The sequence below is a fragment of the Leucoraja erinacea genome, chromosome 20 (assembly GCF_028641065.1).
Source record: "Leucoraja erinacea ecotype New England chromosome 20, Leri_hhj_1, whole genome shotgun sequence".
In the NCBI taxonomy this organism is placed as follows: domain Eukaryota; kingdom Metazoa; phylum Chordata; class Chondrichthyes; order Rajiformes; family Rajidae; genus Leucoraja; species Leucoraja erinaceus.
In genome coordinates, this window is record NC_073396.1 from 36081288 (window position 1) to 36105733 (window position 24446).

At 44.3% G+C, this 24446-nt stretch overlaps 2 protein-coding genes across 9 annotated transcripts in view; one reads left to right on the plus strand and one right to left on the minus strand.

Moving 5' to 3' along the window:
• Positions 1-13841, minus strand: part of LOC129707085 (meiosis regulator and mRNA stability factor 1) — an 85255-nt gene extending 71414 nt beyond the window's left edge. For 2 of the 6 annotated variants that reach the window (XM_055651869.1, XM_055651864.1), the window contains exon 1: positions 13720-13840. The gene's annotated coding sequence lies outside the window, so the exon portion shown is untranslated. Of the gene's footprint in view, positions 1-13688 lie in introns of all 6 variants that reach the window. The other 4 variants (XM_055651868.1, XM_055651866.1, XM_055651865.1 and 1 more) reach the window with 4 other exon arrangements.
• Positions 13842-13947: 106 nt separating this feature from the next.
• nde1 (nudE neurodevelopment protein 1) overlaps positions 13948-24446 on the plus strand; it is a 52605-nt gene continuing 42106 nt past the window's right edge. Inside the window, exon 1 of one of the 3 annotated variants that reach the window (XM_055651872.1) lies at positions 13948-14161. The gene's annotated coding sequence lies outside the window, so the exon portion shown is untranslated. Of the gene's footprint in view, positions 14162-24090; positions 24256-24446 lie in introns of those variants that run through there. The other 2 variants (XM_055651873.1, XM_055651871.1) reach the window with 2 other exon arrangements.

Consider the following 24446-nt stretch of genomic DNA (forward strand, 5'->3'; position numbering starts at 1 on the left):
CTGTACTGTTCTGAGGTTGGATTAGTTTTGTGCCTGTTCAATTATCTGATAGTTGTAGTAAAGTAGGTGTTCCTGAACCTGCTGGTGTGTGACTTCAGGCTTCTGTAATTCCTGCTTGCTGGTAAAAAGCAAAAAGAAGGCACGAAAGGTGGCGATTCTTGATAACCTTCTTGAGGGAATGCCGTAAGTAGATGCTTTCGATGGTGGGTTAAGTCCATCACTTGTGTTCCTGTACGTTGGAACTGCCGCACTAGGCCATGTGGCAACTAGTCAGGATGTGTTCTACAGTACATCGGTAGATGTTTGTTAAAATATTTGGGGACATGCTGAATCTCTTCAAGATGCCAAGTGGAGGCACTGGTATGCCTTCTTCCTGATTACACTTGGGTGCTGGGCCTGTGAAAAATCTTCCTTGCAGCAGCATCATATTCATTCAGCACAAGAAAAATAAACCATGCATAAATCACAGGAATTCGGCAAGGCAGAAAAAATTAAAGGTTATTGCAATGCACAATGATATAAAAAAATTAAATAATGAAAATGTTGCACCTGTACACCATCTGTACAAAAGATGGATGGAAAGCATGAGGGAAATCTTTTTATGATGCAGAGGTTCTTGCTTCGTATCGAATGATGCCTAAAATTTTCTTCATTGCCGTTTCACCCAACTTTCAGAAACATCTGTTCTTCTCATGACCCAAGCCGAAGACCTCAATGGTGAAACAGGCTGGTGGCAGGGTAGCGGGTGAAGCACCACAATATTGGAGAAGATGGAAGAAGGTTGCAGCAGGGAGTGATGCTCAAACTATGTAGTCCATGTGATTGGACTCTGGTCTCTCAGTCAAGGATTGTATAGTGGCAGTATGTGCACTAGTCTCCCCATGTTAAAAGATGTCTTGCATCCACCAGAAGGGATACACCATATGCACAAATGGAGCTGTGGCTCCAGGATTGGCCACTTCAAACATCTCAAGAGGCACAGAAAATACCTATCAGGAGGACAATCAAACCCAACTCTGAGTTCTCGAGTACTGATGATGATAAGCATTTGATTAATGAGGAGATACAGAACAGTTTGAAATTATTTAAGCCGAATGAGAACTGAAACATGTTTGTTGAGGAAGAAAAAGTAACATTCAGGGAAGTTACACCCACTAATTTACACAGTGGTTACTGAACAGATGCAGTGAACTACCTAGATTTAGTGAAAACAGATAGTCGAAGCAAAATTTAATAAAACGTTTATATATCTTATTTGGTGACCCTGATCTGCTCAATTAAATGATTTACTGTTCAAATTAAATTTGACTACAACATTTTGACAAATATTCTGAGCAACTTTTTTCCAAGCCAGAATTTGTTTTTATCAGTCACCCAGATTCAGGAAATAATTATTGGATAAAGAAACCCAGTCATTGATAGACTTGGGTCCAGGTCCACAGAACAATGGATATTTTGAAAATAAGTTTAACAGATTCTATTGCATTAGGTGACTCAGCAAGAAATCATCTACCAAAAGCTCAACTGGGATTATGCAATACCTGCAACATGTTTGAATTACATTACAAGTCTTAGTTAGCATTATAACTTAGAAAGCATTATAAGTCTTAGTTAAACAAAACCACATTAAAAAGACTTATGAAACATTGCCATCCGGTACTGCAAAATATTTTCATAACATGATGATAGCCTTTGTGGAAAAAATACATGATATGCTGAACATTAAGGAAGGCAAACGCAATGCTAGAATTTATTTCAAGAGGGCTAGAATACGAAAGCAGGGATGTAACGCGGAGGCTCTATAAGGCAATGGTCAGGCTGCACTTGAAGTATTGTAAACAATTTTGGGCCCCATATTTGAGGAAGGATGTACTGGCTCTTGAGAGGGGCCAGAGGTTTACAAGAATGATCCCAGGAATGAGTGGGTTAACATATGATGAATGTTTGACGGCACTGAGCCTGTACTCACTGGAACTTAGAAGGATGAGGGGCAAACCTCATTGAAACTTACTGAATAGTGAAAGGCTTGGATGGAGTGGATGTGGAGGCGATGTTTCCACTATTGGGAGTGTCTAGGACCAGAGCTCATAGCCTCAGAATTAAAAGACGGTCCTTTAGGAAGGAGATGCGGTGGAATTTCTTTAGTCAGAGGATGGTGAATCTGGGAATTTTTAGCCACAGAAGGCTGTTGAGGCCAAGTCGATGGATATTTTTACGGCAGAGATAAGATAGATTCTTGAATAGTACGGGTGTCAGGGGTTATGGGGAGGGCATGATAATGGGGTTGGAAGAGAGAGATAGATCGGCCATGATTAAATGGCGGGGCAGATTTGATGGGCGAATGGCCTACTTCTGCTATCACTTACGGCCTTATGACCATGTAACTACAATAAATCTATAACAATATAAACCATTCAACTTTGCATTCACACTTTAGGATATCAGATCAGTTTGACTCTATAACTAAGTGCATAATTACACCCACTAACCCGCAGTGTTAGTTGTAGCTCAGTGGCAGTGTTACATTTAAAGATGCCACCGTTTGAATAAGACATTAAACCTAATCTGCCTGCTTTCAAGAATGCAACTAAAAATAACAATTTTTAAAAAGACCAGGGACATATTCCTCATTATCCAGATCAATATTTATCCCTCTTGCTATTACCTACACCAGAGTTCGGCAACCTACGGCCCCCGGGCCGAATGCGCCCTTAACCCGAAATTATCCGGCCCGCATGCATATCGCTCCCCCCGTAATTATCCGGCCTGCAGACTTCTATCATCTCCGGTACCTCCCGAGGCCGCGGCGCAAGGAGGCCTGCGCTGGTGGCCGCAATGGCGGAGCCGCCGAGCAACGCCGACTGCTAGCTGTACCACGGCCGCGTACCTTCTGTGTCTGGGCTTCACTGTCGGGATCGGGGTTGTCAATAGGCCGGGACGAGTGAGTGTACCGCCTTCAGGACAGAGCCACGGCAATGGTCCGTAGGTACGCCATGTTCGTGAGCGCCCGTAACTAGGGGCCAGTGCACCGGGTGGGGTCCTTGAAGGGCGGGATCTCTGTGAACACGTGATTGGATGCCTGCCATCCGGGGCGGGATCCATGTGTACACGTGATAGATATGGCCCGCCATCCGTTCACAACCATGCGTCCTAGCCCCTAGGCAGATCTAGGTTGCCGACCCGACCTACACCTTTCCTATGTTACAATGACTGCACTAAATAATGTGACACTGCTGGAGTCCTTCCCTAGTACAACCTTAGTTGCAAAAGGCATTGTATAAATGCAAGACTTTTTTCCTTCCTCCCAAAAGTACAAAGTGTAACAATTCCCTGTGTGAAATGCCTTGCCATGAAACTTGATCAGGACTCAAAATTAGCGGTTGCCCGGGTGCCACTGACCACCAAAGTGTCGCCGGGCAACCTAAAAGCCGAGTCATTTTGCCCGGCTTGGCACTGCAGATACTGGTTTGTACCGAAGATAGACGCAAAAAACTGGAGTAACTCCGCGGGTCAGGGAGCATCTCTGGAGAAAAGGAACGTGACGTTCCGTGCCAGCGACGGCTGTATTGCAGGGCAAAGATGCTAGATGCGGGGTGACGAAGCGTCCGAGCGAATGACGGACCCCGAACAGCGGCAGCAGCGGCCGCGACAGCGGCTCCATCCCCTCCTCCTCTCTGACAGCGGCCGCTGCGTGCAAATCCGCTAACGCCGCTTTCAAAACAAACTCCCTCCCGCACACCGAGGCCGGGAGAAGGGAGAGGCCTCGGCGTGGCCGCTGCTGCCGCTGTTCGGGGTCCGTCATTCGCTCGGACGCTTCGTCACCCCACATCTAGCATCTTTGCCCCGCAATACATCAGGGAGGAGGAGGAGGAGATGGAGCCGCTGTTGCGGCCGCTGCTGCCACTGTTCGGGGTCCGTCATTCGCTGTGCGGACACCTTTAAACATATTACCAAAAGAACATTTGCTGCAGTTATGTCCTTTAGCCATCTCTTGTCAGTTAGTGTGATGTTTAACCTGTCAGGTGGGTATAGTCGGTTTTAACAGCTATTATCATGAAATGCCTATAGAAATTTCCTTGCAACCTGTATTTTTTTTTTTGGATAAATTATGTGGGAAGCGAGAGTGTTTCTGTACCAATAGCAATAATGACCCATGATAAGGCCATGTCATGATAATTTTCGGTCCTTCACAGAAAACATGCTTGCTTCAATCTGTAGTGTGCATGGTTAAGCATATATGTTACCATGGTCCAGGATTTATTGACACAGGTTGAAGCTGCCAAGGTTGCCCGGCTGGCAATAGGGTAAAAAAGTTAAGTGAGAGCCCAGCTGATATTGCTGTAACTCACAGCACTGTTATAAATAAACTAACATAGAAACATAGAACATAGAAAATAGGTGCAGGAGTAGGCCATTCGGCCCTTCGAGCATGCACCGCCATTCAATATGATCATGGCTGATCATCCAACTCAGTATCCTGTACCTGCCTTCTCTCCATACCCCCTGATCCCATTAGCCACAAGTGCCACATCTAACTCCCTCTTAAATAAAGCCAATGAGCTGGCCTTAACTACCTTCTGTGGCAGAGAATTCCAGAGATTTACCACTCTCTGTGTGAAAAATGTTTTTCTCATCTCGGTCCTAAAAGATTTCCCCCTTATCCTTAAACTGTGACCCCTTGTTCTGGACTTCCCCAACATCGGGAACAATCTTCCTGCAATGTATCAGTTAATAAACAAATTGTACTTAAACAGGTGTCCCACTTGGCACTCATACCTTCCTCAGTAGGTCAGTTTTAACAGATCAATCAAATGATAGCTTCAGGGAAAAATAAACACAAGGCATTGAACACATACACTGAGAATCCCCACAAACTAAAATGCACTCTAACAAAATACAAACATATAAACACATCACAGCAGCATTATATATTATATTTTGGACATGAAGTGAAATATGCAGCTGGGAAGAACAAGAAATAAGGAGGAGATTATTGGGATTGCATTATGGGAACCAGCATGAACCTAATGGGGCTTACTCCTGTCAGGATATTGCTGCTGCTTAGATTCAGTGGCCCAATTTTCTCCACATCCTAGTCATCTTAGAAGGTTGATATCAATCGAGCTTTGAGTTTAAGGTAATTTTCCCCACAATAACATTTCACTTATTGGGCAAAAATATGAAATGAACCAATGCTGCAAAATAACTCATCTCATCTACAGTGAAGACAACCTGGGGAGATTGCTGCCATTTGATGATGACTTTGAGGCTGTCAAAGAGTACTTCCAGACTGACTGCTTGCAGTGCTTGCAGCATCACCGGATGGAAATGTTGCCGTTACTGAAATGTTTATATTCCGGCACGTGGATAAAGATGCTGCTGGCTTTCTCTATCATCAATTTGACATGAAGATATGTGGTGGCATGACTGATTTCCCACATACATGCGAAATCTGTCAATTTTCTCCACAAAATGCTCACTGAACAAGTTAACCTACAGAATTAATCAAAGGTAGACAAAAATGCTGGAGAAACTCAGCAGGTGGGGCAGCACCTATGGAGAGAAGGAATAGGTGAAGTTTCTGGTCTCGACCCAAAAAATATGTTATCGAAAGATATTGTCAAGTTTGAAAGGGCAGATAACACCAACGTCTTATACAATTGCAACATGACAACCTCTATACACTGACTGATGAAGGCCAAAGTGCCAAAAGCCTTTTTGACTACTTTATCCACCTGCGACTCGACCTTCAAGGAACCATGCACCAGTACTCCTAGATCCCTCTGCTCTACAACACTACCCAGAGGCCTACCATTTACTCTGTAGGTCCTGCCCTTGTTTGATGTCCCAAAATGCAACACCTCACACTTCTCTGTATTAAGGTGTGGAACTGCAATAGAGTTGTTGCCTTACAGTGCTTGCAGTGCCAGAGACGCGGGTTCGACCCCGACTACGGGTGCGGTCTGTACACAGTTTGTACGTTCTCCCCGTGACTGTGTGGGTTTTCTCCAAGATCTTTGGTTTCCTCCCACAATCCAAAGGCGTACAGGTTTGAAGGTTAATTGGCTTGGGTTTGTATACTTGGTATAAGTGTAAATTGTCCCTAGTATGTGTAGGATGGTATGCAGGGCTCGAAATTAACGGTTGCCCGGGTGCCAATGACCACTCAAACTACCGCCGGGCAACCTAAACGGCGAGTCATTTTGCCCGGCTTGGCAACTTGGTTTATACCGTAGACACCAAAAACAGGAGTAAATCCGCGGGTCCGGCAGCATCTCTGGAGAAAAGGAACGTGACGTTTTGTGTCGGTGACGGTTGTGGGAAAGATGCTAAGTGTGGCGTGACGGAGGGTCAGAGCTAAAGACGGGCAGCAGCGGCGGCGACTCCATCTCCTCCTCCTCCCGTACCGCCCGGCCTGTTAGCGGCAGCTGCTGCCACTCCGCCAACGGCGCTTTCAAAACAGACCCTTGGAGGGAGGTGTCGGTCAGAGGCGGAAGTAGAGTAGGGGGTAGGGGAGTGGTGAGTGGAGGAGGGAGACGAGCCAAAACACTCTTGACAGACCTGCACCGCAGCCAGGATCCATCCCGGTCTCCGGCGCTGCAATTGCTGCCGAACCACCACTGGACCATCCCCGTCCCCGCCCAATGCCGCTGGCTATCCCGGGGATGGCCAGAGGCGTCGGGTGTCAGACGGGCGCAGAGAAGCAGCGTTAAACCCAGCTCACTCTGCCTGTCCCGCCAGGTTAACCTGTAGCCATGTCTGGATTGAGACAGGGCTGTAGGCGAGACAGGCAGTTGAGCTGCATTTAGCGCTGGTTTGAGATGAAATTACTGTTCACAGAAGCCTCCAAAGCCTCGCGCGTGTGTGTGTGTGCGCATGGCCGCTAAGATAATCTGTCCGCTGTCCCCTCTATATTTTGGTTGCGATTTATGTGCCTGACAGGTGTTGTCCAAGGAGCGTTGGCCTTCCTTCCCACCTGCCCCTTCCTCTCTCTCTCTCTCCCTCATACGGCCCCCTCCAATCCCCTTATCCTGAGACCCCTCCTCTCCATCCCGCACTGATCCCCATTCCTGTCTCTATTCAGTCCTCACTGACATCCCATGTGCTCCCCACTCACCCCCCCCCCCCCAATCTATTCATCCTGCACTGATCTCCCTAGCCACTTCGCATTGATTCTCCTGCCACTCCCCATCAATCCTACACTGGTCCCCCAATTCATCCTGTACTGACCCCCTTCCCATCCATCCTGCACTGCGCACCCCTTCATCCTGCACTGCTCCCCCCATCCATCCTGCACAGATCCCCCCCATTCAACCCCACTGGCACCCCCCCGCGCTCTCCCCTCATAATTTTACCTACTCCAACCAACACTCACTAATTCCCCTGCCTCAATCCATCCAATCCACACCGATTCATGCACCCCCCCCCCCCCCTCCCGACCCTATTGTGCTGGAAATGTCTTCAGAGCTAACATTAACTATGTTGATAACGGAATGCAATCAAATATGTTTTAATTCCCAATGTTATTATTTGTTTTAATCCATAAAGATGGATTAATTAAATTTTGAACACGTGAAACATTAAAACCGCAGTGTTCTATTGTCACTGACACGTTATTACAGAATTCATTTTAATGGCAAATCAATGCTGGTAATATGGAGTATCAGTACTGTAGTTATTTAATAAGCAACATTCACAACTATACGTTGGATTTATCCAGGTTTTACTTCTACAGTCAGTCATATACATCACAAATTTGGTCAGGAGATATTTCAGTTGAAATTTTAATGTTAATTCTGAAATGGGAATGATGGAAAATGTTTTTTTTTTAAATGGTGCTTACAAACTGGGTATCTTCATTGCCACATACATCTAATCTGAATGTCTGGTAATGTGGCATCTTGACACCTTTAAATATATTACCAAACATTTGCTGCATTTATGTCCTTTGGCCATCTCTTGTTAGTTAGTGTAATGTTTACCGTAACCTGTCAGATGGGTATAGTCAGTTTTGTCAGCTATTATCATAAAATGCCTTTAGACAATTTCTTGCAACCTGTATATTTTGTTGTGGATAAATTATGTCGGAAGCGAGAGTGTTTCTGTACCAATAGCAATAACGATCCATGCTATGGCCATGTCATGGTAATGTTCGGTCCTTCACAGAAAACATGCTTGCAGTGTGCATGGTTAAGCATATATGTTATCAAGGTCCAGGATTTATTGACACAGGTTGATCATACGCTGAATAATCCAACCATATTTTTGTTTGGAAGTGGGAAGAAATAATAAAAGTTGCATTAATTGCAATGTGTAAAAAGAGTTGAGATACCGTATTATAATGTTGCTGCATGTCACTGTGGTATATATCATGTCTTGATTGGTGAATATGTTAGTTTGTGACTTTATTTGAAGCAGAAATAATTTGTGAATGGATAATTCCGACTGGTAACTACGCACTTCGTCCGAGCACGCGTCATGCAAGCCATATTAAATTACCACCTAAAATGTCATTTGGCAACCTAAAAAGCTGCCAAGGTTGCCCGGCTGGCAACAGGGAAAAAATGTTAAGCGAGAGCCCTGGTATGGATGTGCGGGGATCGCTGGTCGGCGAAGACTCGGTGGGCTGAAGGGCCTGTTTCCGAGCTGCATCTCTAAACTAAACACAAAACTAAATTCCATCAATCATTCCTCCGCCCATCTGGCCATGGTCGATCCATGATCCTGCTGCAATCTTTCACAACCATCTTCAGTCTGCAAAACCACTAACTTTTGTTTCATCAGCAAACTTGCTAATCTTGCCCTGTATGTTCTCATCCAAATCATTGATGTGGATAATCCTCCGACATTTTCGGAGGATTATCCAATGGGATCCCGACACTAGTCACATCTTCCCATTTCCACTCTTTCTGCCTTCCGCAGAGACCTTTCCCTCCACAACTCCCTGATCAACTCATCCCTTCCCACCAAAACCATCCCCATCCCAGGTACCTTCCCCTGCATGAGATGCAACACTTGTCCCTATACCTCCTCCCTCGACTCTGTCCAGGGACCACAACAGTCCTTTCCGGTCAGACAGAGGTTCACTTGCACCTCCTCCAACCTCATCTACTATATCTGCTGTTCAGATGTGGACTCTTAACATCGGTGAAACCAAACGTAGATTAAGCGCTCGTTTCGCTGAACATCTTCGCTCAGTCCGCCTGGATCCACCTGAACTCCCAGTTGCTAAACACGTTAATTCTCCTTCCCATTCCCACACTGACCTTTCTGTCTTAGGTCTCCTCCATTGTCAGAGTGAGGCAAAATGCAAATTGGAGGAATAGCATCTCATACTTCACTAGGGCAGCTTACAGCCCAGGAGTATGACCATTGATTTCTCGAACTTCAAGTAACCCCAGCATTCCCTCTCTCTCCATCCCTCCCCCGTCCAAGTCGCATCAGCTTCTCGTTTTCACCCAACAGTTCACAATGGCCTGTTTCCTTTATCATCATTACTTTTTTTCATATCTTTCAGTCATTGTTCTTTATCTCTCTACATCATTGTCTATATCTCGTTTCCCTTTCCCCTGACTAGACTGACGAAGGGTCTCTACTCGAAACGTCACCCATTCCTTCATTCCAGATATGTTGCCTGTCCCGCTTAGTTACTCCAGCTTCATTTATTACTACTTCATTTGTGAACTTAGCTGTCAAATTTGAGTTGTGACTGCCTCTAGTAAACAACATTTTCCAAATAAATGGAAGTTGTGTTTAGTATGTATATTTCAATGTATGTTTAATTGACTAGTTTCAGCATTTCCCTTGTGCTAATAAGGTTGGTTTGTTCTGTTTCGTAATATAGAACCACGTGATCTTGATGTAAATCTAATCTAAAACTAGGATTAGTTGTGAAACATCTGCAACTACAATATATATTATTGAATTTTTTAAGATTTATTGGCTCAGATTGTTTTAATAAAATATCATAATATTTTTCTAGATATATCAATTTGAACTCTTTTCCGACATAACTACATTAGATGAAGGTACCATTTTGCCAAGTTTGAGGTACTTTCCTGACCAACAACAAAGGAAACACAGCGAAATGAAACTGAATGTAATTCCTCTATCAGAGCATCAAATACAAGTGGCATGTCAGATTAACTTTTGGGCAGTCGGCTGACTTCCTTGTTTAACTGTTTTTTGTAGTTTGCAAAAAAAACCCATCCTTTCTGAGCCTGATCCATGTCTTCTTTTTTTGGATGGTATTTGTTGTTAATGACATTAGGCTGTCTTTTTGAGGCAATGCTTCCCGTGGATCTCTTCAATGGTTGGGAGATCAACACCTGTGATGGACCAGGCAATGTCTACCACTCTCCGTAACCTTTCATTCCTGAACGTTCAAGTTACTGAACCAGACTATGATGCAACCAGTCAGAAAGCTCTGTAGGTAGACAAAAGTGCTGGAGAAACTCAGCGGGTGCGACAGCATCTATGGAGTGAAGGAAATAGGCAACGTTTCGGCCGAAACCCTTCTTCAGACTGATGTAGGGTGGAGGGGGGGGGGGGGGAGAAGAAAGGAAGAGGAGGAGCCAGAGGGCTGAGGGAGAGCTGAGAAGGGGAGGAGACAGTGAGGGCCCAATAAGTCAATGTTCATGCCGCTGGGGTATAAACTGCCCAAGCAAAATATGAGGTGCTGCTCCTCTAATTTCCGGTGGTCCTCACTCTGGCCATGGAGGAGGCCCAGGACAGCAAGGTCGGATTTGGAATGGGAGGGGGAGTTTAAGTGCTGAGCCACCGGGAGATCAGGTTGTTTATTGCGGACCGAGCGGGGGTGTTCGGCGAAGCGATCGCCAAGCCTACACTTGGTCTCACCGATGTAGATCAGCTGACATCTAGAGCAGCGGATGCAATAGATGAGGTTGGAGGAGGTGCAGGTGAACGTCTGTCGCACTGGGAACGACTGCTTGGGTCCTTGAATGGAGTCAAGGGGGGGGAAGGTAAAGCGACAAGTATAGCATTTCTTGCGGTTGCAATGGAAAGTGCCCGGGGAGGGGGTGGTAAGGGTGAGAAGGGACGAATTGACCTAGGAGTCATGGAGGCAGCGGTCTTTGCGGAAAGCAGACAGGGGAGGAGATGGGAAGATGTGGTGAGTGGTGGGGTCACGTTGGAGGTGACGAAAATGACGGAGGATTATTTGTTGTGTCACGGCTAGTATGGTGGAAGGTGAGGACTAGGGGGACACTGCCCTTGTTGGGGGGAGAGAGAGCAGTGTTTCGGGGTATGGAAGAAACCCTGGTGAGAGTCTCATCTATAATAAGAGAGGGGAACCCCCGTTCCCTGAAGAATTGTGGAACATCTCATCCTGGGAGCAGATGCTGCGTAGATGGAGGGATTGGGAGTAGGGGATGCAGTCCTTACAGGAAGCAGGGTGGGAAGAAGTGTAGTCTAGAAACGTCATGGGAGTCAGTGGGTTTATAGTGGATGTCAGTCACAAGTCTATCACCTGCGATGGAGATAGTGAGGTCAAGAAATGGTAGGAAAGTGTCGGAAGTTCCCTACTTATAGGGTGGTTTCACGGCAGTCGGGTCACAACCCATGACCCGTACTGTTGCTACGCTACTCCAAATGGAGTACACGCGATGAACTGCAGGTAGGCACTTACCATTGTTTCCAGCGTAGCAGGCCTGTTAAAACCCGCCGAAAATGTCAATTTTTACGCTGTAAATAATTATGGAAATCGGGGTTTTATGGTAGATTGAAGCGAGAGCTGAAGGGACAACAACAGCCAGACTGCTTAGCGAACATTGGCCGTTTGCTCACTGCATTTCATCAACTAAGGCATTATTTGTGTTTTTTTCTTGATTCCTTTGGCATCTAAAAAGTTTCAGAAGTGATAAATCTGGCTGTAATTTTTTTTAATCGCCCATGGTTCTCAAGTGGGTTTTTACAAAATGAAAACGCATCTGAAGAAAAATGTACAGCCAGATTTATCACTTCTGAGACTTTTTAAGATACCAAAGGAATCAAGAAAAAACACAAATAATGCCTTACTGTTGATGAAATGCAGTGAGCAAACGCGATAATTCCCAATATTTTCAATTCCGATATTTGCACAGCCAATGTTTACCAAACACTTTAGCTGCTGTTGTCCCTTCAGCTCTCGCTTCTCTTTACCTACATTTCGCTTCATTTTTGAAATTGTGAAGTTGTGTAGATGTCTCTCACACTTACCCCGACTTCCACAATCTTTTTCGTCGCAAAAATTCAACATTTTGGCGATTTTTAACAGGTAGGAAAGTACGCGTTTCTTGCATTAATAACATATACCGGAAGTTACGGATGTCATCCAGATGGATTGCGCGGCTCTGGCGTCAAGCCCTATCACCCAGTGACCTTACGTGCGACCCCCCTATAAGAACTCAGCAATCAAGCTGGATATATGGAGGCAAAGGGCGACCCTGTGTTTCTCCCCGAAATGGCAACTGCCCCATTGTGGAGTTCTTGGCAATCCGGCAATGTCCCCGTCAGCTGTAGCAGAGTTGGGTACAGCCCGGTCCCTCAGCTCACCCGCACCAGACCCCCACACCAGGGTGATTTACCACCCCCCCCAGGCCGCGGGGATACATGATCCAGGGCCCGCGAGTATGGAATCAGTCAGCGTGGAGTCCGAATGCTGGCTGTACTGGCAGCCATAGTGCTTACCTGACGTTCACCGCTTGTACTCCAGAAGGCGTTGTGTGACAACAGTACGGGTCACGAGTCGTGACCTCGACGGCTGTGCAACCTCCCTATTAATCACTGGAATGTTCTACTCCAGAGGATAGCAGATGATGAATCATTATGTAAACTCAAAGCTAATAGTAATTCATTCTTGGACTATAGGGCAAGCAAAGCTCATGGGGAACAGGTGGAAAAGCGGAATTAAGGTCAACGATCAGTTGATTAAATAACTGAGTGGGATCAAAGTTGTTCTATAAATCACCATTTCTAAAAGCAAAATTCCAGTAGTACAGCTTTTTTTTAATTAAAAAATCTGCTTAAATATCCCGACTAAAGCAGTCAAAAAATGGAAATATTTATTTCTGAAATCCAAGCTGAAATAATTCCAAATGGACGAAAGATGTTGTTTTCAAAGAAACAACGTACAACATCCTCTCAGTCAGAGAAGTAAACAAAGCCACACACGAGACGTGATGCACACCAATCCCGATGGGCGCGGGAGAGCCAAAGCAACTACGTGCGGGGGCGCGTTATTAAATTAAGTTAATATTTATCTACATACAGACCATTCTGTTATAAAACGGGCCTGGTCTTTTCCCCTCGAGCCACTGATCAAACTGAAAGTAAAAGCTTTGACGCAGCAACATTTCGGTTTCTTTTTCTCCCTCATCACAAATAAAACCCTGATTTGTGTCGGGTCTCACCCGAAACGTCCAGAGATGCTGCCTGTCCCGCTGAGTTACTCCAGCATTTTGTGTCTGTCTTCGGTGTAAAACCCTGAGGTTGGTTGGATTTTAATTCCTCGGCCGATGGATCTACCCCGGTCCCTGCCCGGCCCGGCCCGGATTTCATCGCAATCTGGCTCAGCAGCCGCCACATATCCCCGCTATCTGGCCATCCAGCCGCCCTGCCCCGCTCACCGCGCCGCGCTCCTCCTCGGCCTCCCTCTCCAGCCGCTCACCCCGCTCCGACCAGCCGCTCACCGCGCTCTGCCCGCTCCGACCAGCCGCTCACCGCGCTCCGCGGGCCGTCCAGCCGCTCTGCTCTGCTCTGCTCTGCCCCGCTCCCCGGGCGGGCCGCGCTTCTCCTCTGCCCCGCTCAACGCGCTCCACCAACTGCCGCAAAGGTGCGCTGTCGCAAAGAGACTCGGGCCTCGCCGGGGTTTCTCGGGTGTGCGGGCAGGGGCAGGGGCAGGGGCAGAGCGCGGCCCAGGCGCGGCCCCGCTGGAGGAGGAGGAGGGCTGTGTGACTCTCACACTCTCACTGGTTAGATTACTTCAGTTGGGCTCAGCATGGTGGGACTTTTCCAGCTTCTGCAGATGCCTTCTGTACACTGTGTTTCGTACGGCTGACACCAGGCGCTGAAACAATCACGCAGTTCCGGAGATGGACACAACATACTGGAGTAAAAGCGGGCCAAGCAGCATCTCTGGAGGATAAGACACACACTGGGTCAGGTAGCATATCTAGAGAAAAAGAATGGGTGACATTTAGGATACCATTCTTCAGACTGAGAGTCAGGGGAAGGGGAATCTGGAGATATGGAAGGGTAAGGCATGAAAACGACAGATTAAAGCAGAAGTTCAAATTGAAAAGGAAATGTAGAATGGTTCATTGTTAGCTGAGGGGAAGGTGTGAGATTATATGTGATAAAACGTATGGGATGAATGAAAGACTAACGCATCAATTTTAACACGAGGAGCCAGATTAGTAAAGCAGATGACTTGGAGTGTTAATTAGCACATGGGAGTATGATATTGTTGCCATTGCAGAGACAGTTGAAAGAAGGTCAAGACTGGCACATCAACATGGTATAGAATCTTCAGATGTGTTGTAAAATAGATGGTGGTATTGTAATATTGATTGAGGAATCCATTGCTGCAGTAATGAGGAAGGATATCCTCGAAGGTTGTTCAAATAACATCTTATGGATGGAACTTAAGAAGAAAAACAGGATAATCACTTTGCTAAGGGGTTTACTTATTGGCCTCTAAACAGTCAGCAGGTGTTAGATGAGCAGATGTGTACAAAACTTGCATAGAGATGTAAAAGTAATGGGGTTATAAATGGTAGGTGATTTCAATTTTCCCAATTTTGAAAGTTCCCACTCTGAACTCTCTTTAATCCCCAATATTGCTTCAACAGAGTGTAAACTTTATCTTCTGCTCACACACATATTTGATATTCAATTTAACAATTTCAGGTGACAACCTTTTCCGTTTCAATATATATTTATTTTTGTTTCCTTCTGTCTTTTAACTGCTGATTTTAAAATCATTTATTACCTGGAAAGCTTTCCTCTCCATCCCAGGAACATTCCTTCTGTTGTCACTATCCCATCTCCTCCTTGCAACTAATAACACATGATTTCGGTTCTGATGCAGGGTCACAAACCTGAAGGTTGAGTTTGTTTCTCCTTCCACGAATGCCACTTGACCTGCTGTATGTTTCTGACGTTTTCTGCTTCCATTTCAGTCTATCAGTTTGACTACTTGACCATCACAAGTTATTCCATCTCTGAGTACTGTACATGCTGAATCTTAAGTATACCCAAAGCTTTTCAAATACAGATATCAGATATTATGGAGTTTAATCAGGAAAATGTTGAGGCCAAATATCAGATCAACCATGAACTCATTGCATGGGTGAAATAGGTGTGGCATGATACGGCCTACTGTAAGTATTTTTATTCATAAGATTATTGCCTCATGTAGGTAAGATTTGCCCAAGCTTACTCCGCAATGTAATAAGATCATAGCTGGCCTTTCAACCTCAGCACCAATTTCCTGTTCAATCCATTAATAATCAATAGTCTAATATTCAGAAATCTATTAGTCTCTGTCCTTAATATATTAAATGACTGAGCTGCCATGACTCTCTTCACCACAGAATTTGAAAAATTAGCTGCTTGAAGACATTTCTTCTCATCTTGGTCGTGAACAGTCGACCTATCATTTTGAGAGTTTGACTTCTTTAAACTGCTCTCCTAGGCAGGGGTAGAAGTTTTCCTATCATCATTCCTACATCTACCCTCTCAATTTTCATGAGAATTAGCTGAATCACCTTTAATTCTTCTCAAGTTCAGAGTTATCAGCTATATCTTTGGATGCAGAGAAAGCATTTGATCAGGTCGAGTGGCAGTATTCATACACAGTACTCCAAAAAATTAATATGGGAGATAATGGTGAACAGAGAGTGGTGAATCTCTGGAACTCTCTGCCACAGAGGGTAGTTGAGGCCAGTTCATTGGCTATATTTAAGAGGGAGTTAGATGTGGCCCTTGTGGCTAAGGGGATCAGGGGGTATGGAGAGAAGGCAGGTACGGGGATACCGAGTTGGATGATCAGCCATGATCATATTGAATGGCGGTGCAGGCTCGAAGGGGCTGAATGGCCTACTCCTGCACCTAATTTCTATGTTTCTATGTTTCTATAATTTTATTAGATGGGTAAAATTACTACAGGTATATGATAATAACATATTTCTCTCTTAAATTAAAAAAAGGAAGTTGTACAGAGAATGTATTATGATAACATAATTTTGACAACCTGTAAAAAGGTACCACTGTATTGTACTTCTAATAAATAAATTTTAAAAAAAGAAGACATTTTTTTCTCATCTTGGTCGTGAACAGCCGACCTATCATTTTGGGAGTTTGACTTCTTTAAACTGCTCTCCTAGGCAGGGGTAGAATTTTTCCTATCATCATTCCTACATCTACCCTCTCAATTTTCATGAGAGTTAGCTGAATCACCTTTAATTCTTCTAAAGTCTAGAGATAATAGGCCCAGACTTTCAATTTCTCCATTCATGGCTTAATCTGGTGAACATTCACTGGTAAATTTTTCCTTGGATATGGAGAATTGACCTATATGCAATATTTCAAATACAATCCCACCCGACCACATCTAACAGACCCTAACTAATTTATGCATGACATTTTTAATATTTTCTTCAAATCCTCTTGCAATAAAGGTCGACAAAAATGCTGGAGAAACTCAGCAGGTGAGGCAGCATCTACAAAGTGAAGGAAATAGGCAACCTTTCAGGTCGAAACCCTTCTTCAGACTGCTGTGAGTGTGGGGGGGGCGGGAAGAAGAAAGGAAGAGGTGGAAACAGTGGGTTGAGAGAGAGCTGAGAAGGGGAGGAGAAAGCAGGGACTACCTTAAATTAGAGGTCAATGTTCATACCGCTGGGGTGTAAACTGCCCAAGCAAAATATGAGGTGCTGCTCCTCCAATTTACGGTGGTCCTCACTCTGGCCATGGACGAGGCCCAGGACAGAAAGGTCGGATTCGGAATGGGAGGGGGAGTTGAAGTACTCCGGTAGGTTAATGCGAACCGAGCAGAGGTGTTGGGCGAAGCGATCGCCAAGCCTATGCTTTGTCTCACTGATGTAGACCAGCTGACACCAGAGCAGCGGATGCAATAGATAAGGTTGGAGTAGGTGCAGGTGAACCTCTGCCGCACCTGGAAAGACTGCTTGGGTCCTTGAATGGAGTCAAGGGGGGGGAGGTAAAGCGACAAGTGTTGCATTTCTTGTGGTTGCAAGGGAAAGTGTCAGGAGAGGGGGTGCTTTGGGTGGAAAGGGACAAATTGACCAGGGAGTTATGGAGGAAGCGGTCTCTGCGGAACGCAGGCAGGGGAGGAGATGGGAAGATGTGGCTAATGGTGGGATCCTGTTGGAGGTGGCGAAAATGTTGGAGGATTGTTTGTTGTATGTGACGGCTGGTCGGGTGGAAGGTGAGGACAACATAGAAACATAGAAAATAGGTGCAGGAGGAGACCATTCGGCCCTTCGAGCCAGCACTGCCATTCATTGTGATCATGGCTGATCGTCCCCTATCAATAACCCGTGCCTGCCTTCTCCCCATATCCCTTGACTCAATTAGCCCTAACAAGGGAGACTCTGCTCTTGTTACGAGTGGGGGATGGGGAGTGAGAGCAGAGTTACGGGCTGTAGAAGAGACCCTGGTGAGAGCCTCACCTACAGTAGAAGGGGGGAACCGCCGTTCCCTTAAGAATGAGGACATCTCCGATGACGTGTGGAACACCTCATCCTGGGTGCAGATGCGGCGTAGACGGAGGAATTGGGAGTAGGGGATGGAGTCCTTACAGGAAGAAGTGTAGTCCAAATAGCCATGGGAGTCAGTGAGCTTATCGTGGATGTCGGTCACCTGTGATGGAGATAGTGAGGCCTAGAAATGGTAGGGAAATGGCGGAAATGGTTCAGGTGTATTTGAGTGCCGGATGGAAGTTAGTGGTGAAATGGATGAAGTCAGTGAGTTGTGTGTGGGTGCAGGTGGTAGCACCAATGCAGCGGAGGTAGAGTTTGGGGATAGGGCCCTGGTAAGCCTCGAACAAAGATTGTTCGACGTACCCTACAAAGAGACAGGCATAGCTAGGGCCCATGCGCATGCCCATAGATACGCCTTGTATTTGGTGGAAATGGGAGGAGTCAAACAAAAAGTTGTTGAGGGAATAAAAGTTGCAATAAAGGTCAATATACTGTTTACTTTCCTCATTTTTTCCTGTCCCTTTTAATGATGCATATACAATGACATCATAGACCCCCAAATTCTAACATCTGTCAATCTCTCACATTAAAAATAAACATTTTGCTAATATTATGCCTAAGTAGATGACCTCACATTTTCTACATTATTTTCTAGGTGCCATAACTTCACCCATGTATTTAACCTATCAATTTCTCCCTTGAAGCCTATCTGCATCCTCACAATTTGTTTAATTGGAAAACTTGAATATATTATACTTGGCTCCCCAATTCAAGTTATTGATAAGGATCAGGAATAGACGGCATTACATACACTTCCCATTCCAAACATAGTTTATTCCAACCCTGTTTTCAGTCGATTAACAATTCTTAATTCTGGTTGGCTCTAATTTGCTTTGGTGACCTACTGTGTGGTATTTTAACAAAGACCTTCTTAAATTCCAAATACAAGCAACTGTGGTTCGTTCTTATCAATGACATGGCATTTATGATTCCCTTTTGCAAATAGACATTAACTTGGGCCTGACCTATTATTATCCAAATGAAGGGTTTTGACCCAAAAAAAAACACCTATTCGCATCCTCCAGTGATGTTGCCTGACTTGAGAGTTTTGCTAGCCCTTGATTTCTCCTCCCCTTCCTTAACCCTCGAGCTGTCTCCTCCCATCCCCCCGCTCTCGGGCTCCTCCTCCTCCCTTTTTCCTTCCTTCTCCCCCCCACCCCCCATCAGTCTGAGGAAGGGTTTCGGCCCGCAACGTCGCCTATTTCCTTCGCTCCATAGATGCTGCTGCACCCGCTGAGTTTCTCCAGCATTTTTGTGTACCTGCTGCCTGACTGGCTGAGTTACTCCAGCACTTTGGGTTGTTTTTTTTAGTAAACCAGCATCTGCAGTTCCTTTTGTCTCTGCTACTACTACTTTAATAATAGATTTCGGCATCAATGTCAGCTAACTGGTCTGAGTATCCCCTTTTCTCTCACCCTTTGTTATTAAAAAGTAGGACTTTTTAATGAAATGTTAATTTCTGTTACTGGATAGCTTGGTTACATGTGCGAATAGTTTTTGAGCATTGGAGCCTTTGCTCTCAGTATATTGGGATATGTTGATATACAATTGTAATATGGCTGTCAAGTGGATTGAATCAAATTGAGTGAAGACTAGCTTCTGGGATGAATGCTGCCAGGTAGTGGGTCATCACGATATGATACGATCAAACTTTATTCATCTCCGGTGGGAAATTGGTCTGCCTACAGTCACAACACACAAGGTACACAAAAACTTGAAATTAAAAGTGAAAACATAAAGATAAAAGGAAAAAAATTGTTGGCTGGCTGCCGTGTGCACAGCGCCTTCAACGGAATAAATGAACAAACAAACAAACAAACACAGACGTATCCCCTGGGCAGAAGATTCTAAACTAGAGTGCCCCCTCACATCCCCACACACCGGGTCCCCCTTTGTTCTCCCACCGTCCCCCACGACGGGTCCCCATTGTTCTTCATGGCAGTCCCCCCAAGCCGGATCCCCATTGTCTACCCCTCCCCCCTCACGCTCATTGACCTTGAGGTCCCGCCGCCACTGAGGCTACCGCTGCTGCCAAGGCCCACGCTGCTGTCGAGGCCAAAGCTGCCACTGCCGAGGCCCCACTGCTGCCACCGAGTCTCCCGCTGCTGCCGAGGCACCCCCTGCCGAGTGTCTCCCATGGCACTACTGGCTAAAGCTGATTGCGGATGCTTCAGTTTTCTTGTGCTAAATTACAAAGAGTATCTAAGGTGACTTTCCAACCTATCATGACCTTTCTCTCTTGCTCTCTTCGCCACCCATCCCACCTGACATTTCCATCTTTGGTTTAAGCCAGCATTTGCAGTTCTGTCCTACACTTTTAAAATCTTGAATCTTGCTTTATCTCTAACTTATCAGTTCTGATGTTTGAATGGTGTACAAATAGGGACATAGCCTGATATCACACAGATATGTGTCCTCTCCATTGGATACGCCAAAATTTATAAATTGTATCAATTAAAAATAAATTGTACTGAGATGTTAGCAGATTGAAAACATATTTTCCCTGAACTTTATGTTCCAGCAATCCTGTTTGATTATATAATGGTTGACTGTATTTGGGTAATTCATGTGGCATTTGAACACAGCAACATACTTGTTACAGCTTTGTTTCTCCCGTAAATTATGTTCCTCACTGGAAGAAGAGAAATGCTATGGGAGATTCGAAATATGCAAGAGTGCTTTACTTGAGCTGGGAAAAGCTGTCTTGCCATGCATTGTTTACAGCTCACATTGAAAATGTATATACTGCATTGTTCAGCACCACCCCTCGTGGTAATTTATTTTAAAAAGTTAAGCTTCTCCATTGTTCATGAAGAATCTGCATGGAACAAGGAAGTGCATTTAATAGAACGTTGTTAACAACTATCATGGTCCCCAGTAGAATAAAATTGAATCTTTGCTGCTAACCTTAATACAATCGGACTCCAGTTAAATGCCTCTCCATTCATGTTGTCTATATTTTACAAATCACATTTTCAAGCCAAGAACTATCACTCCTGTTTTACTTTTAAAGGTTGTTTCTAATATCCAGTTATCAGCTAATAAACTGGTATTTGTTTACTTGTGCACCTTTCCGTAGTTCTGTAGTTATTGTCATTTAGCATTGCAACCACATTATTGTTTTGATATGCACCATTTCCCTGCACATTGATGGGAAACTTGGATCTGAAGTAACACCACTAAATACTACAAAAGGGCGCTTGGTGGGAACTCCATTTGCATTTGAATTTGCTATTTATGGTGATCAATAGATTCCTTTGTAAAATGATTCTATTGAAAAAGGGTGGTGAGAAAAGGCGTTGTTTGTAGAAGACACTGAAAGATTTCTTTGCTTGAACCCAGTAACAATTTCTCATGGAAACAGCGAGAGACTTGACCATGCATTAACATTTGTAATTTAAGAAATGTTGACATGTCAATTTATTCATAACAGGAGGGACAATGCAAGTAATAAAAATGAATATGCAGCTAGTTTTAAAGTCTCTGAAAGTATGTTTCGAAATGTTAATTGTTATTCCCGACATCTAATTTTTAAATTGCATTTCATAATGATTAATATCTTTACAAACCTTCCATATTCAACATAGACCACTGGAGAATCAAAACATTTACATTTTCATAACTTTTCCTCATAAATACAGAGAAAGGGAACACGATGAACATGGTGATACAACACGAAACAAGCTCTTTTTCCCCATCAAGTCAATGCTAACTATTATGTAGAGGAGAAATAAAGAACTGCAGATGCTGATTTACAAAAATAAAAGCAGCGTTTTGGAGTAACTCAGTTAGTCAGGCAGCATCTCCAGAGCACATGGACAGGTTATGTTTTGGGTCGGATTCCTTCTCCAGCATTTTATGTCTAACTATGAATTACACATTTATTCAAATTCTGCATTAAACTTTTATTCTCTGCATATTCCCTTCAACTCCCCAGATTTGACACATGTGAGGGCTATTTATAGTGGCCAATTATCAACTCACAAGTCTTTTGGGATGTGGGAGTAAAGTGGTGCACCCAAAAGAAACTAACAGAGACTAACCTCCAGATAATCAGCGCTGAAGGTCGGAAATTAATTTGGGTTGCTGGTGTTATGAGGCATTGTGCCACACAATTTGAATTATAGAACACTTTCAATTTTGTTCTCATAGTCAAAATAATTATAGAAACATGGGCAACTCTTAAATTATATTACCTTGCACTACCAAGTAGGTTGCAAATTAGCCCCCACCTTCTTTCCAATATGTTCTGCAATCCATTATATCCAATATTTGTCAATTATCATTACCTGTAGGGCTACACATTTTAAGCAGTGAATAGTTAACTACAGAGGCCAATACTGTTCTTTATAGAATTCCTGGACCTTATTGAATGCAGGCCATAGACTACAGAATCCCAATTATTTGGTTTGCTTCAGTTAACACAATACATAACTAGTGAAGATGAATTTCTGATAGTTGACCGAAATATTAATTTCCTGATATTGGCATACAATGTTAAGGGGAAATCATTAAGCTAATTCTTGCTGGAGGATCACTACTGCCAAATGTAATTTATGGTGCAAATGCTATTTTCAATTTTTCAATCTAAGTCTTCTTGCACAAGCCTTGTAGCAGTGCACACGTACTGCTTCATCATCTGATGAATCGCAAAAGATTACTGTGGAATTGTCATTGACAATGGCGGTTCTTGAATTTGTGATGCAGGGAGTGAGATTTCAGATGAGTTGACTGGCCCCGTAACAATAGGCATATTTAGTAGTAAACCTAATTCTAGCAATCAATGCCTTTTCCATTGAAGTCTTCTGACTAATTGTATCGGGGATATCTGGTGTCCCATCCTTAATGTCAATATAGTCAGTCACCTTAAATTTATTTCAAGGCTTATGTTTAAAGGCTACAATGAAATTTTGAACCGTTGTTAGAAACTCTAATTGAGGATTATTCATATTTTGGACTGGTTGACTCAAATTGAGCATTGTTAAGTAGGTTATTACTGAGTTAGGGCTTCTTAGAGTTATGTAAAAAGTTAATTAATCAGGTCCCTTTTATTTACTCTTTCACTCCTCCCTTCCTGTATCCCCAAACTCTTTCCTTTTCCCTTACATTTATCTGTATTTGCAATCCCTTCACCCATGGCAATTGTGAAATCAAACATCTGGTTATCAACATTAATTTTCCTTGTTCATTTCTATTTCTATCCGGGCAATCCACCTCGGCAATTTTTAAACAATTTTACTAGGTTATGAAAGATCTGCTTTAAGGAACATCTACAAGTTCTGAAGAAGGATCTCGACCCGAAACGTCGCCCATTCCTTCTCTCCAGAGATGCTGCGTCCCGCTGAGTCACTCCAGCTTTTTGTGTCTACAACAAATTCAGACATGGCTGGGAGTCATCCTAATGCACATTAGAATGTCACGGCAACAGTGGACATTTGGAAATCATTAAAATAAATTCAATTATTTAAATATGCAAGGGTATCGAAATTAAGAAGACCCAAAAAGGCATTCTGTTTATCCCAACGTAATTTAAAACCCCTGCGATCTATTCAGGAAGTCAATTGTATTCAAAGGTTCACATGTGGAATTCACATGAATATTCATTCTCTGCAAATCTTGAGTATTTTGCATAATGACATTGCTTCACAAAACACAATGTCATTGTTGATTTATTTTGATTACATTGCTATCATGAACTGTTAGTATGTCTGTTTAGTCTTGCATACGCTGGGGAATAATTTATATTTGAAAATGATAGTCTGGGCATTCGATGACAAAAAGATGTTTAGAATGGCAAATTTAAAGTTTGCTTCAAGTCACATGGTTACAGGGCCAAAAAATATTACATGGTTACAGGGCCAAAAAATAAATTAGGATTAATTTCTATATTGCATACATTTATAAAATAATGTAGGATTAATTTCTATATTGTATAACTTTATAAAACGATTAAATAAAAGTCGGCTGTTATGGCAGAAGGATTGTGAATCATTCTCCAGCACTTTGTGCCTGTCTTTAATCAGAAAAAGAAACTGCGTTGGATTTTGGAAAGAAGCGATCAGCATTAGAAATGCGTGTTGTGCAAGGGGAATTAAACAAGTGAATGTTTCAGAGGCGAGAGTCGGCTTTGAAAGTGGCAGTAGACAGGTGGGAGGCTCAGCTGATGGGAATAAAGGTCAAGGGCGCTGCGGAGCGGGCTGCCATTCATTGAGCGAGGCAGCTGAGTGCTGGAGCGACGCGGCTCCCAGGCCGCCTGCAAGCGAGGGTGGGTGAGTCAGTCAGTCAACGCTCCGCCTGGTTGGCCGCCGCCTAGCGTATGAGCTGGGTTGCTCGGAGCCGGCGGCCAATTGCGGCCGAGAGCTGCCTGGTTGTGATGGTTTGGATTTAAAGAGCTGGGAGCCGGCGGTGAGGTGACAAACACCGGTGGTGGTGGTAGTGGGCGGCGACCAGCGAAGAGTGGTCAAAGGGACAAGCGGTGAGTAACGGTGGCTGCCTCCCTCAACCACCCACAGGCTCTAGGACCGGGCACCGGGGCCCGGCCCGCTCATATCTCCAGTCTCTTTCCCCCTCTGTCTGAACAAGGGTCTCCACCCACAAACGTCACCCATTCCTTCTCTCCAGTGATGCTACTCGTCCCGCCGAGATACTCCAGTGTGTTATCCATCT